General features: G+C 37.7%; 1 protein-coding gene across 1 annotated transcript in view; it reads right to left on the bottom strand.

Annotated features, from left to right (window-relative positions):
- crb2b (crumbs cell polarity complex component 2b) overlaps nt 1-5,606 on the bottom strand; it is a 33,094-nt gene extending 27,488 nt beyond the window's left edge. Inside the window, exon 1 of the mRNA XM_047800159.1 lies at nt 5,572-5,606. The gene's annotated coding sequence lies outside the window, so the exon portion shown is untranslated. The remainder of the gene's footprint in view (nt 1-5,571) is intronic.
- Nucleotides 5,607-14,557: the final 8,951 nt, after the last annotated feature.

The following is a 14,557-nucleotide window of genomic DNA, read 5'->3' as shown; positions in this document are numbered from 1 at the left end:
GAGAGATGGTGGAACCAGTCGAGCAGTGCTGGTAGATCGGAGGTTGCGGGGTGCAGTGCGAGGAATGATGAGGGCTTTGAGGTAAGAGGGAGCTGGTCCATTTTTGGCTTTGTAGGCCAGCATCAGTGTTTTGAACCGGATGCGTGCAGCTACCGGAAGCCAGTGGAGGGATCGCAGCGGCGGGGTGGTATGCGAGAACTTTGGCAGGTTGAAAACAAGCCGGGCAGCTGCATTTTGGATCATTTGCAGAGGACGGATTGCATATCATAGGTAGACCTGCCAGCAGTGCATTGCAGTAATCCAGTCTAGAAATGACAAGAGACTGAACAAGTACCTGGGCAGTCTGTGTGGACACCAGATACTGTACCCCTCAATACAGCAAAACTGCACATTTTAGAGTGCCATTTTATTGTGGCCAGCCTAAGGAATTGCGTATAAGGACAGTATGTCCAGCTATAGACAGGCTCTAAAAGCTGCTAGGGCTGAGCACCTGAGCAAACTCATAGAAAATAACCAGAACAATCCCAGGGTTTTATTTAGCACAGTGGCTAGTTTAACAAAAAATCAGAAATCTGAACACACTATTCCATCACATTTCAGTAGTGAGGACTTTATGAGATTCTTCACTGATAAAATCGAAAGTATCAGGAATAAAATAGGTGACGCCCAACATATGAGAGCAACCAGTGACACAATCTCACCTAAGGCTTTACACAGCTTTACAAGTACAGGACAGGAAGAGTTAGATAAACTTATTACTACAGCTAAATCAACAACATGTTCACTAGACCCCATCCCAACTAAATTACTGAAAGAAGTGTTACATAAAGCTGGTGAGCCTCTTCTTAATATCATTAACTCCTCGTTATCTTTAGGTTACGTCCCGAAGTCTTTTAAGTTGGCAGTTATTAGGCCACTCATCAAAAAACCTAACTTAGACCCTAATGAACTATCAAATTACAGACCTATCTCACACCTCCCGTTTATGTCTAAAATACTTGAAGGTTGTGTCTGTTCAACTGAGCTCCTTCTTACAGGAGAGCAACATCCTTGAAGAGTTTCAGTCAGGTTTCAGGCCCCATCATAGCACAGAAACTGCACTTGTTAAAGTTACAAACGACTTGTTCTTAGCTTCGGACCAAGACTGTATGTCACTATTAGTTCTACTTGACCTTAGTGCTGCATTCGACACTATAGATCACAACATTCTTCTAGATCGCTTACAATATTACACAGGTATTCATGGTCAGGCTTTAAGCTGGTTTAGATCCTATCTGTCTGACCGATACCATTTTGTAGAATTAAATGGTGAATCCTCCAGTTTACTACCAGTTAATTATGGGGTCCCTCGAGGATCAGTTCTAGGACCTCTGCTTTTCTCTATATACATGCTTCCATTAGGGAACATTATTAGAAGACATGGGATTAGTTTCCATTGTTATGCTGATGACACACAGTTATATATCTCATCAAAACCAGATGAAATAGCCACAGTGTCCAAATTATCTCGGTGCCTTAGAGAGATAAAAGACTGGATGAGCTGCAACTTTCTATTGTTAAACTCCGATAAGACTGAAATACTACTTATAGGTCCAAAAACCAGTGCACATAAACTCTCACAACTTAACTCCCATTTAGAGGGATGTACTATTACAAGTAGCTCGACAGTGAAAGACCTCGGTGTTATACTAGACAGTAACTTGTCTTTTAAAAATCATATCGCCCATACTACCAAAACAGCCTTCTTCCACCTTAGAAACATTGCCAAGCTGAGAAACATCCTGTCTGTATCTGATGAGAAGCTAGTTCATGCGTTCATGACCTCTAGACTGGACTATTGTAATGCATTACTAGGTGGTTGTCCTGCATCTTTAATAAATAGGTTACAGTTAGTCCAAAATGCAGCTGCCAGAGTTCTCACTAGGACAAGAAAGTATGACCATATAACCCCAATTTTATCATCTCTACACTGGCTACCTGTTAGGTATAGAATTGACTACAAACTGCTGCTACTTACGTACAAGGCTCTTAATGGTTTAGCTCCCATGTATCTAACTAGTCTGCTAACACGTTACAATCCTTCACGCTCTCTGAGATCACAAAACTCAGGGCTTTTGGTAGTTCCCAGAATATCTAAGTCTACTAAAGGTGGTAGAGCATTTTCTTATTTAGCTCCCAAACTTTGGAATAGTCTTCCTGATAGTGTTCGGGGCTCAGACACACTTTCCCAGTTTAAATGTAGATTAAAAACTCATCTCTTCAGTCAGGCGTACACATAATACATCCCATAATATCATGCACCAGTACATCAGACCAGCACATTTTTATGAACGGCAGATATGTTAATCCCTTTCCACTGCTTTTCTCTTTGTACCCATCCCGAGGCATCCAGACACTGTACCAGCTCCCATCGTCCTCTGTGGGACGAAGCCTTTGGACATCCACTGAGCCGAGGCCGACTCTAAGAATCCTGAGACATCTCCAGTTAGACTCTGTGGTACTCAGAAGATCAGAAGTCCTTAAACCTCACACCAATACACCATTTGTTTGACTGTATATTACAATCACACCCCCAGTGTCACCCATATGAGGATGGGTTCCCCCTTGAGTCCGGTTCCTCTCAAGGTTTCTTCCTTTACCAATTTAAGGGAGTTTTTCCTTGCCACTGCTGCCTGAGTCATCTCAGACTTGCTCATAGGGGAATAAATACATACACACTGTGAACTATATACATCTAATAATAATCTAGAATTTTTATTCTGTTAATTCTTATTTCTTTTATTATTCGTTATTTCCTTTATCATTAATTATGTCTACCTTCTGCTTTATGTTTATGTTCTGTAAAGCTGCTTTGAGACAATGTCTATTGTAAAAAGCGCTATACAAATAAACTTGAATTGAATTGAATTGAATTAAGGCACACCTGTGCAATAATAATGCTGTCTAATCAGTACAACACCATCCACTGGTGAGTGGATGGATTATCTCAGAAAAGGAGAAGTGCTCACTAACACAGTTAGACAGATTTGTGAACAATTTTTGAGAGAAATAGGCCTTTTGTGTACATAGAAATTTGTGGAAATGTGTGTTGTGTTTATAATTATGTTCAATGTAATTAAGCAGACACACCCTGAGATTTTTTCTAATATTTTAGGAATAAATGGAAAGTTTAATATAGGTATGTAATATGATAAATTGGTCTAGTTTCTTCATAAGGGGCTTACTAATCAGAAATAATTTAAGTAACAGTGGATTTAAAATTATTCATTAATGATGTGTTTTTAAAGATAAATTATTGGAAGGGACGGTGAGTCAGTTATGCTGTGTATATTAATGAAGCATAATATAATGAAATCAGATCTGTGTCTCACTTTTGTACACCATTTTCTATATAATTTTGAGTATTGTAATGTTTTGCATTTTTAAAGAGCTTTAAGTTCAAGTACAAGTTTATTTGTATAGCGTTTTTTCCAATAGACATCGTCTCAAAGCAGCATTACAGAATATAAACATAACAGAAGGTAAACATAAGGAATAATATAAAGAACTAGAACGGTACATTTCCTGAAGAAAATGTGAATGTGCTTGCACGTGGCAAGTTCCCCTCATCGTGCTGAGTGTTTTGATGTGTAACATGTCCATGTTGTGCAAATCTTTTTATTTTGCTAATTTTGGGGGCGGGACTACACGTGACGTCAGTTCCCCTCATCGTGCTGAGTGTTTTGATATATGACATGTCTATGTTGTGCTAAATCTTTAATTTCGCTCATTTTGGGGGCGGGGCTACACGTGACGTCACGTGGTGTTGAGTGCCGTCACCAGGGGGCCAATACTTTTGGAATCATTGGATTGATAGTGTGGAGTTGATAGTTACATGAATTGAGAATCTCCTTTACATCTACATTGACAAGGAGAACACAGAGAGAGAAGCCGTGCCTGAGCTCTGCGCATGCTGTGTGTGTGAGAGCTTAAAGGAATTTTAGGAATTTCCCATTCATTTCTATGGGACTTTTTTGGCCGCTTTTTCGTCAGCTGTGCGAACATCGTTAGTCCGATCGCTTATAAAAGTCATAGCACCCCAGTCAGCAAATTTCCTTTGGCCCAGATTTGGGCCAGATAAACAGCTGAGCTGTGGCCCAGATTAGTTTGTGTTTGTCGGCCCAGATATGGCCCACATCTCCTTTGCCAAAACTGAACCAAAGCAGTGCCATAAGTTTACCAAGCATGAGCCAAATGTAATTTATGTGGCCCAAATATGGCACACCGCTTCTTTGCCAAAACTGAACCAAAGCAGTGCCATAACTCCACCAAACATGAGACAAATAATACAATTTAATGTGTACTTCCCCTCATCATTCTGAGTGTTTTGATATATGACATGTCCATGTTGTGCTAACTTTTTGATTTCGCTTACATTGGGGGCGGGGCTACACGTGACGTCACGTGACGTGACCAAAACACGCGTGAGGCACTTCCCCTCATCGTTCTGAGTGTTTTGATGTATGACATGTCCATGTTGTGCTAACTTGTTGATTTCGCTTACTTTGGGGGCGGGGCTACACGGGACGTCACGTGAATACCCGGTGGGGTGCCAATACTTTTGGGCAAAAGTGTTTTGACATTTCATGTCAAAACTGCAGTCATTATGGAATTCTACTTATTATTATACTGCATAGAATAGTTTTTGGGGGCGGGGCTACACATGACGTCACGTGACTACCCGGTGGGGTACCAATACTTTTGGACAAAAGTGGCTACTAAGCTACTACTGCAGTCATTATGGAATGCTACTTATTGTACTGCATTGAACAGTATTTTGGGGGCGGAGATACACGTGACGTCACGTGAATACCCGGTGGTGTGCCAATACTTTTGGACAAAAGTGTATTGATTGGGGGCCAATACTTGTGGAATCATTGGATTGATAGTGTGGAGATGATAGTTACATGTATTGAGAGTCTCTCTTACATCTACAGAGAGACCAAAAGAGTTTTAAGAATTCCCCCTTCAAGTCTATGGGGGGAAAAAAACCCTTTGAGCTTCCGTACCGGGAATTCCAGAATTCCGATTGCTTATAAACGTCATAGCACACCTCTCTTACACAATTAGTAAGAATGGCGCGTCTAACAATACCCAAGCTTTATTATATTACAGTCATTCTTATCATTCTTTGTGATATACGTGTCATATCATGTCAAAAAATAATTATGTAATGTGAGGAGACAAAGAAAAAATGCGCTTAATTTTAATTAATGGGTGGCTCTTAAAAGAGCCATTGCTGTTCTTAAAAGGACATTAGTTTAAAGTGAAATAAAAAATTATAAAAACTACACTGATAGTTGAAAACAACAAAAAGTTATACAAATGGCAGAAACAACATATGTGACCGCCGTGCTGTCCAAGGCACGCAACACTAGTTTTAAACATCAAATACACGGTTAAATGTTATATTGTTTTGAAAGCTTAGACTCTCAGGATTTTATTAAGCCCACACACAAAGCATAATATGATTTATAGACATCATACTAATTTAATCCAAGTTGATAGTCACGGGAAATAGGCGGCGCTTACCTTTCTTCACTGGGGGAGTATTTTCCCAAACAAATGCTTGTAAAAAAAATCCCCAAGAGTCTAAGGAACTGGAATATGTAAGCCTTTTAATCCAAAACGCTTTAATCCAAAACGCGTTTCTGACCGAAATGTGTAAACAACAATCCACTTCCGTCCTTTGTTTTCGGCTCTCACTTTATTTTCCAAAACAAATGCTTGTAAAAAAAATCCCCAAGAGTCTAAGGAACTGGAATATGTAAACCTTTTAATCCAAAACGCTTTAATCCAAAACGCGTTTCTGACCGAAAAATGTACTTCCGTCCTTGATCTTTTTCTTCCAACGTTGTGTGATCTGACAGATTCACTGGTGTCTGCTGCCCTCTTTTGGATGTTAGCACATCTACAGAGAGATTCCTCATTCAAGTCTATGGGGAAAAAACACTCCTTTGAACTTCCATACTGGGAATTCCAGAATTCTCCTCAATGAGCCGGTCGATTTGACACCTCATTTACGGGTCTAGGACAAAAGCTGCGGGACAAGTTACGCGCCGAAAAAGTGTCCGGAAGAAGGAGCAGAATAATTTTTGATTTCGCTAATTTTGAGGGCGGGGCTACACGTGACGTCAGTTCCCCTCATCGTCACGAACTGACGTCACGTGTAGCCCCGCCACCAAAATTAGCAAAATCAAAAATTTAGCACAACATGGACATGTGACATATCAGAACACTTAGCACGATGAGGGGAACTTGCCACGTGCAAGCACATTCACATTTTCTTTAGGAAATGTACCGTTCTAGTTAATGTGCTTGCAAAGCACATTCTTATTCTCTTGCATACTTATTATTCTGATTATTATTATTCTGCAAGAGGGCAGCAGACACCAGTGAATCTGTGTAAAGGTCTTTAAAGCTTGTTGCTATATTTCACAATGAGCTTCAGTTTCATTTCATATATATATATATATATATATATATATATATATATATATATATATATATATATATTGTGGGATCGCCCCCTATTTTCATGATTTTCGTTTGATTCGTTAGGCCCTGGACTACAAATCTGACGGCTCAGTGTATTTTTTTAAGCCTCCTAGGACAAGTGAGAGCCGAAAACAAAGGACGGAAGTGCTGTGTGTTTCGGACAGAAACGCATTTTGGATTAAAGCGTTTTGGATTAAAAGGCTTACATATTCCAGTTCCTTAGACTCTTGGGGATTTTTTACAAGCATTTGTTTTGGAAAATAAAGTGAGAGCCGAAAACAAAGGACGGAAGTGGATTGTTGTTTGCACATTTCGGTCAGAAACGCGTTTTGGATTAAAAGGCTTACATATTCCAGTTACATGTTCCTTAGACTCTTGGGGATTTTGTACAAGCATTTGTTTTGGAAAATATTACCCCAGTGAAGAAAGGTAAGCGCCGCCTATTTCCGGTGACTATCAACTTGGATTAAATTAGTATGATGGCTATAATTCATATTATGCTTTGTGTGTGGGCTTAATAAAATCCTGAGAGTCTAAGCTTTCAAACAATATAACATTCAACCGTGTATTTAGAGGTTTAATGCTTAAAACTAGTCGTGGCGTGCCTTGGACAGCACGGTGGTCACATATGTTGTTGTTTCTGCCATTTGTATAACTTTTTGTTGTTTTCAACTATCAGTGTAGTTTTTATAATTTTTTATTTCACTTTAAACTAATGTCCTTTTAAGAGCAGCAACGGCTCTTTTAAGAGCCACCCATTAATTCAGCGCATTTTTTCTTTGTCTCCTCACATTACATAATTTTTTTTTACACATATGACACGTATATCACAAAGAATGATAAGAATGACTTTAATATAATAAAGCTTGGGTATTGTTAGAATCGCCGTTCTTCACATTAGTGAATTAATACATAAAACCGCAAAGGCTTTCTCGTGTTCCTGAATGGCCTAGTGGATAGCGAATCTGTTTAGCATGCAGAGATTCGGGGTTTGAATCCACCCTTAGACAGTATTTTTTTTTCTAAAACTTTATAATAAAGGTTCATTAGTTGACATTAGTTACCACATTACTTAACATGAACTAATAATGAACTGCACTTCTACAGCATTTATTCATTTTGTTCATGTTAATTTCAGCATTTACTAATACATTATTAACACCGTGTTAACATTAGTTAATATCCTGTGAACTAACATGAACAAAGAATAATCTTTATTTTAACAAAGATTACTACATACAATAATTTATTGCTCATGATTAGTAAATGTTAGTTAATACATTAAATTTGAACTAATGATCCTTATTGTAGCGTGATTAAATTTTTTCCCAGTAAAATCTCTGATTGATGCTTTAGTTCAAGATCTTCATGGTGCTTGTTTCAGGAAAAGATAAATGGATTTTCAGGTGTGCTCTTTTGTTGCAGGTGAGAAACTACTCTGCAAATATAACCATAGTAACTGTGTAGCCATACCCTAGCAACCATGTAGTGCACCTTATTTTACAAGTGATCCAACCAATGATGGTCGCACAGCGGGCGAAAAAGAGGCCAAAAAAGTCCCATAGAAATGAATGGGAAATTTCTAAAATTCAAGCGAAATCAAAAAAAATTAGCACAACATGGACATGTCATATATCAAAACACTCAGCAAGATGAGGGGAAATGACGTCACATGTAGCCCCGCCCCCAAAATTAGCAAAATAAAACATTTAGCACAACATGGACATGTGACATATCAGAACACTCAGCACGATGAGGGGAACTTGCAACGTGCAAGCACATTCACATTTTCTTTAGGAAATGTACCGTTCTAGTAATAAGTATGCAAGAGAATAAGAATGTTGCTTTAGCAATCACCATTAACTATAGTTTAATTTTACTACATTTTCTCATACGTTTATTTTGTGTCACATGTTAACCTTAACAATTTTATATATTATTTTAGTGATTGCTTAGGACAACAATACCATAAAAACAAGTTAGAGGAAGCAAACTTGAACACAAAACAGACATTAAACGAGCAATACAAATAAAGTGCTATGACAACGGTAAGGATAGCTTTAACCGAAACTGTGTGTCGAGGGCGACTTCCGGGGAAGATGGCGTGTTGAACAGTCACTCGCGTCAGAGACGGAAGAGAAATGGTATAAAATCTGATTATCTGCTGATAAAAACGCTCCAAACATTTTAAAAGTATGATCAAACCGTGAGAAAAGCAAGCTGCGATGAGCACAAAGATCCTCAAACAGTCTACAGACCATGACTACGATATGAAGGTTAACATAATTAGTAAAAGAAAAGACTTGACTACGCCATTAACTCCGAGTAAGAAAAAGAAAAAGAGCAAAACTACAAGGAAAAAAAAATGAGGTACCTAACCTGACCATAGTTTGGAGAAGAACTTGAATGAGCAACTGACGCAATTGCGAGAGCAAGCTAAGCAGAGTAGCAGCATGATTGCTAGCCTATCAAAAGCAGTGCAGTTCAATGCTGAAGAATTTAAGGAATGCAAAGGGAAAGTCATCGAGTTAGAAAAGTGCAATGAACGTCTGTGCAAAGAAAATCAAGAGCTTAAAGAGAGAATCAGGGACCAGGAGAGATATAAGATGCGATGGTGTCTGAAACTGAAAGTTCATCAGAAGGAAAGAACGAAGACATTAGATCAGATGTCATACAACTGTTCAAGGACATCGCCCCTGACATGGAACAGCGACAGCTCGAAGAAGCGATTGATATAGTGCACAGAGTCGGAAGAAAACAAGACAACAGGAATAGACATGTAGTTGTGTTATTTGTCCAGAGACTTGTCAAGGAGGAGTTATGGCGCACTGCACGGATTCCCCGATGTGCAGAGAGAAAGGTAAACTGCTTCTCGATTGGTCAGAATAAACATGCGGGAAATTTCAAAGAAACTCCGGAAGTAAACAAAAAGAGGAAAATACAGCATACGGTACACCATGGAGAGACGACTGCAATTAAGTTCGTGGTTGTAATCTACTACATTGCTTGTATACAGCATTCTATGCAAAGTCTTAATTTTCAGAATGAAGCGCAGATGCGGCTTGAAAATATCATTTTAATGCACTGCAAATGGCGAAGACGCATCGCAAGTCACTTCAGGAGGCGGCGAGCATTACTTTTGCGAAACCGTGACATGCTCATCTTCCGAAAATATTGCCAATGACCCACTATGGCAGCTGGTTTAGTCCAAAATGCACAATACTTTTTGCAGTTAGGTCTATTCGATCTCGGATCGTGTTCTCACCACAAATGAACCATACCAGAGTTTGTTTGAAAGCAAACATAACTCTTCAAGGAGGTCTCAGTACGCTTGTTTGGTCCGCTTTTGGTGCGCACCAGAGTTCGATTGCTGCATTCTCACCTCGCCCAAACAAACCGCACCAAATGAGCAATCGAACTCTGGTACGATTCAACCGAACTAAACAAGGCAGGTGTTAAAGCACCCTAAAAGATTTAGTCAAAAGAAAAGCATTATTTTTATTATGTAAAGGGCAAAAACCACATTGTTTGTTACTACAAGAAACTCATTCTTCCGAAGTGGATGTTAAGTTTTGGTCTAACCAATGGGGTGATCGAATTCTGTTTAGTCATGGGACCAATAAGTCTGCTGGTGTTGCAGTTTGTTTTATTAGGTTTCCAGGTGATATAGTTACATACAGGACAGATAACCAAGGTCATTGGCTGATGTGGTTCTAAAAATGTATGGTTTTTTTTTCATACCATGTGTATGGTCATAGAACTGTTGCCCAAAATAGACAAATGCTTGAAGAAATTATAAATACTTTATTAGAACTAGGATATGACACCTGACGAATGGGAAGATAGACGGCCCACTAAATTTGACACCTACCACTTAAACCATACAATAGGGGAATTTATGAATAAAAATCACCTGATAGATATTTGGAGAAGCCTAAATCCAGGTGTAAAACAATATTCCTGGTTTAAACTGTAGCGTTTGGTACCAGTCATTTTTAGATTTCATGTCCCAGGCACCCTAAATTTCAACATCTACTCCTCAATTAACCGATGAGCAACCCAGTTTTACACACACACCTGGCTCCAGAATGACTGGAGCCTACACTAATACCAGATAACCCCATGCGGCTTCTCTGATTAGGGGCCCTCAACACACACACACACACACACACACACACACACACAACACAATGAGACATTCCTTTTACTAATAAAACCCGAAGATAAGGTACTCTATGGTTCTCATTCTTATAACCCTTTTTGTAATGTGTTCTTCTTTTAAGGCTTGCCTGACTTAAAATTATTTGCTCCTTAATTTCCTGACAAGGGTGTATTTTATTCATGTGTCAGAAAACAACATTGTACTTTAAAATAAGTTATACTTTGATTAATGATCTATGTATGTAATTTACCGCTGCCTTCATACCGTCATTACCCTTCATGTTTAGTATCCAAATGACCACAAAATTATCGGTTACTCATTTTTCAAGCACTGGTGCATTTTATTTTAGCACGAAAGGCGCCATACCGTCTTAATACACCCTGGATCAAACTTTAAAGTCATCTAAAAGTTTGATAGCTAAACCACGCCCACAGACACCTGAAACAAAGGGAGTTTTTCCCTCCAAAACCTTGACCGAAGTATTGGTCATCTCCCCAAAGATGAGTGGAGTTCAAGACCTTTAAATTGTCACAAACACCGTGGTCAGACTTCCGGAACAGCTTCAAGACGACTCCATCTTCCTTCAAAGAAGTTCCAGCAAGCTTCACTTCCAAGAACGACAACTGCTCTGATCTTCAGGAGAACTTGGAAGAACGTCTGACCCCACCCTAACTGACTTTTCAGAGATTTCTCTGTTGCATCCGGACTCTTGTTCAGTAAGCCAGTGCAAGTAACCGTTTCCTTTACCAACCAATTTAGATGCGTAATTTTAAGTAGGAATCTTTCATTGAATCTTAAGGTGAATTTAAGTTTCTGTGACGATTTCCCAGTTAGGGTGTGATTAATTTTTGAGTCTAAGCTTGCCATTCCTTTCCTTCCTTTCTCTAGTTTCTTCTTTCCAGTCTCTTCCTCCCTTTCCCCAATTTTAATTTCTATTGTTTTATTTTATTTTCATTTTCGTTTTCCCTATTTCTTTTGTTTGTTTGTGTAGTTAGTTTTATGTTGTGTTTGTGTCATTCATTAAATGTCATAATTTTGAGCCACAGGTGATTTGTCTCTGAGTATCGCTCACAAATTAAGGTACCTGCAATATCTGGTCTGAACTACATGCTCTATTAAGTTAATTTAATTTAAATTACGGTATACAGTAAAAGGAAAGCGAATCTTTCTTGGCTGGGAAGATACCGCCTTCATAGAATTAATAAAGGTTACATGGCCTGTTCGCCGGACGAACAGACCAAATAAGCGTAACGTTAATTCCAGTACCATTAATTTCAACTTAGGTTAAAATATTTGGAAGTCACTATAACACGTTATAGTCGCTTATAAATATTTACCTTGCTTCGCGAGCCAAAATCGCTACAAAACCAAATAATACCTGTAAATCTAGGATTGACTCCTGGCTGGTGGATTACGTGCTTGGAGAACTTGCCTCAGATATCTCGATTTCTAGAGCCCCATTATTAACAGATCATTGTATTGTAGAAATGAAATTAAATCCAGTTGATAGAATAAAGAAAAATAAAGGCTACTGGAAACTTAATGCTAATCTGTTAAAAAATGAAGAATGTTGTACAAAGATCAAAGAAATAATAATTGAAATTGAAAATAATGAGTCTATAAATGGTTTCTGCTGTAAATGGGAATTTGTAAAATATAGAATTAGAGAAAGTTCCATAAAATTTAGTAAGGAGATTGCCTTGAGAAAAAAAGAACAGAAGAATGTAAATTGTTAGCAAATACTGTGATAAGGCAGAATTAAACAGTGAAGATAAAGACAAACTATTAATATTTCAGTCCAAATTAGATGATATGTATTGCAAAAAGAGCTCAAGGTACGTTTGTGAGATCGCGAGCGAAATGGATAAAGCAAGGAGAAAAGAACACCTCGTACTTCAGCAATTTAGAGAAGAGAAGACGGGAAAATAAGGCAATATCAAGCCTACTGATAAATGGATCAGAGTGTAAGGATAATAAAACCATTGAGAAGACGGTCTTTGCATTTTATAATAATCCCTACACTTCTGCATATTCCCAACAACATTCCTCTAAATTTTTAAATAAAATTAAAGACTTCATACTTTGTGAGTCAGAATTAATTGAAGAACTGGATGATGTGAGCTTAAGATTATCATTAAATAAATCCCCGCATACGGATTGGCTCACAGACGAATTTTATAGATTCTTTTGGCAAGATATCAGACAAATGTTATTTAAGGCAATTCAAGAATGCATAGCTAAGAAAGAATTAATAACAACCATGAAGCAAGGCTTAATAATACTTATTCCCAAACATGGCAAAGACAAATGATTGCTAGATAATTTAAGATCCATTACACTTTTGAATACTGATTATAAATTATTATTGGGAATTATTGCAGCTAGAATGAAAAAAGGCTTGCCCCAGATAATAAGTGAAAGACAATCTGGCTTCCTTGCTGGAAGATCTATTCATAGTAACATACGATTGGTATTAGATTTAATAGATTACAGTCATATGTATGTAGATCAGGGTTTCATTGTTTTTTTAGATTTCTACAAAGCTTTCGATTCGGTTGAACATCCCTTTATTTTAGAAACTTTAAATCTTTTTGGTTTTGGACAGAAATTTACTAATTTAATTGGTCTGCTTTACAATGATATGAACAGCTGTGTATCTCTGGAACATGGAACGTGTTCACGGTTCAGAGACAGGGCTGCAATAGCTCGCCTTTATTATTTACAGTACAGTATATTGGTTGCTGAACTACTGTCTATCATGATTAAAATGAATAAATCTGATGGCTTAAACTTCATGGGAAAACACATTGTCATAAGTCAGTTTGCAGATGATACGACTCTATTTCTAAAAGATGAAAGGCAGATCTCCACAGCATTGGATTCAATCAGTCAGTTCTCAAAAGCATCAGTTGTTACATTGAACATTAAAAAATGTGAAATTCTTGCTTTACATAATCATCCAGCTCATGTAATTGAGAATATACAGGTTAAAACAGAAGTCAGATATTTGGGCATCACAGTCACCAGACATAAAGAAATAAGGGAAAAAGAAAACAATGTAAAGCAATATTGAATTCCTGGCTACAAACAATTTTGGATATAACAATTTTCGGTAGGGTTTTATTATCCAAGATGAAGAGTATATCCAGAGCTATTTACTCTGCCTTCTCTTTAGAAATATCAGATAATATGATCAATTTATTAAACAAGATAAATTTCCAATTTATTTGGAAAAATAAATGCCATTACATTAGAAAAGCTGACATAATTAAGAGCATTGAAGAGAGTGGCATGAATGTCATAGATTTTTCTGTGATGAATGGTATACTAAAATTGAAATGGTTGAAGTCCTTTGTTTGTCACAAAGATGCTTTTTGGTTTACTATCCCAAATGCTATTTTTCAAAAGATGGGTGGAATTGATTTTCTTTTGCATTGTGACTATGATGTATACAAATTACCTGTCAAATTATCTGATTTATACCAACAAGTTCTTCTGTACTGGAAACTAATGTTTAAACACAACTTTACACCACAAAATACACCTTTGTGGAACAACAGATACATTCGGAGTAATAAGAAATCATTGTTTTTCGGTACTTGGATGGAAAAATGTATATGGGCAGTAAGTCATTTGATGGATAATTTTGGTAATTTGCTATATTACAGTGACTTTTGTGATAAATTTAGTTTCACGTGCCCAATTAGAGAATACAATAGAGTGATAAAGGCCATCCCAGCAGACCTGAAAACAATGATTCAGCAGTTTGTAATATATTCTAACTCTCAATGAGAAATGAGATCACTTTGCATTGAAGGTATTAATTTAAATAGCAGACAGTTTACAAATACGTTTATT

The sequence above is a fragment of the Tachysurus fulvidraco genome, chromosome 14 (assembly GCF_022655615.1).
Source record: "Tachysurus fulvidraco isolate hzauxx_2018 chromosome 14, HZAU_PFXX_2.0, whole genome shotgun sequence".
NCBI classification, from domain to species: Eukaryota; Metazoa; Chordata; class Actinopteri; order Siluriformes; family Bagridae; genus Tachysurus; species Tachysurus fulvidraco.
This window is presented reverse-complemented; position numbering and strand designations above follow the sequence as displayed.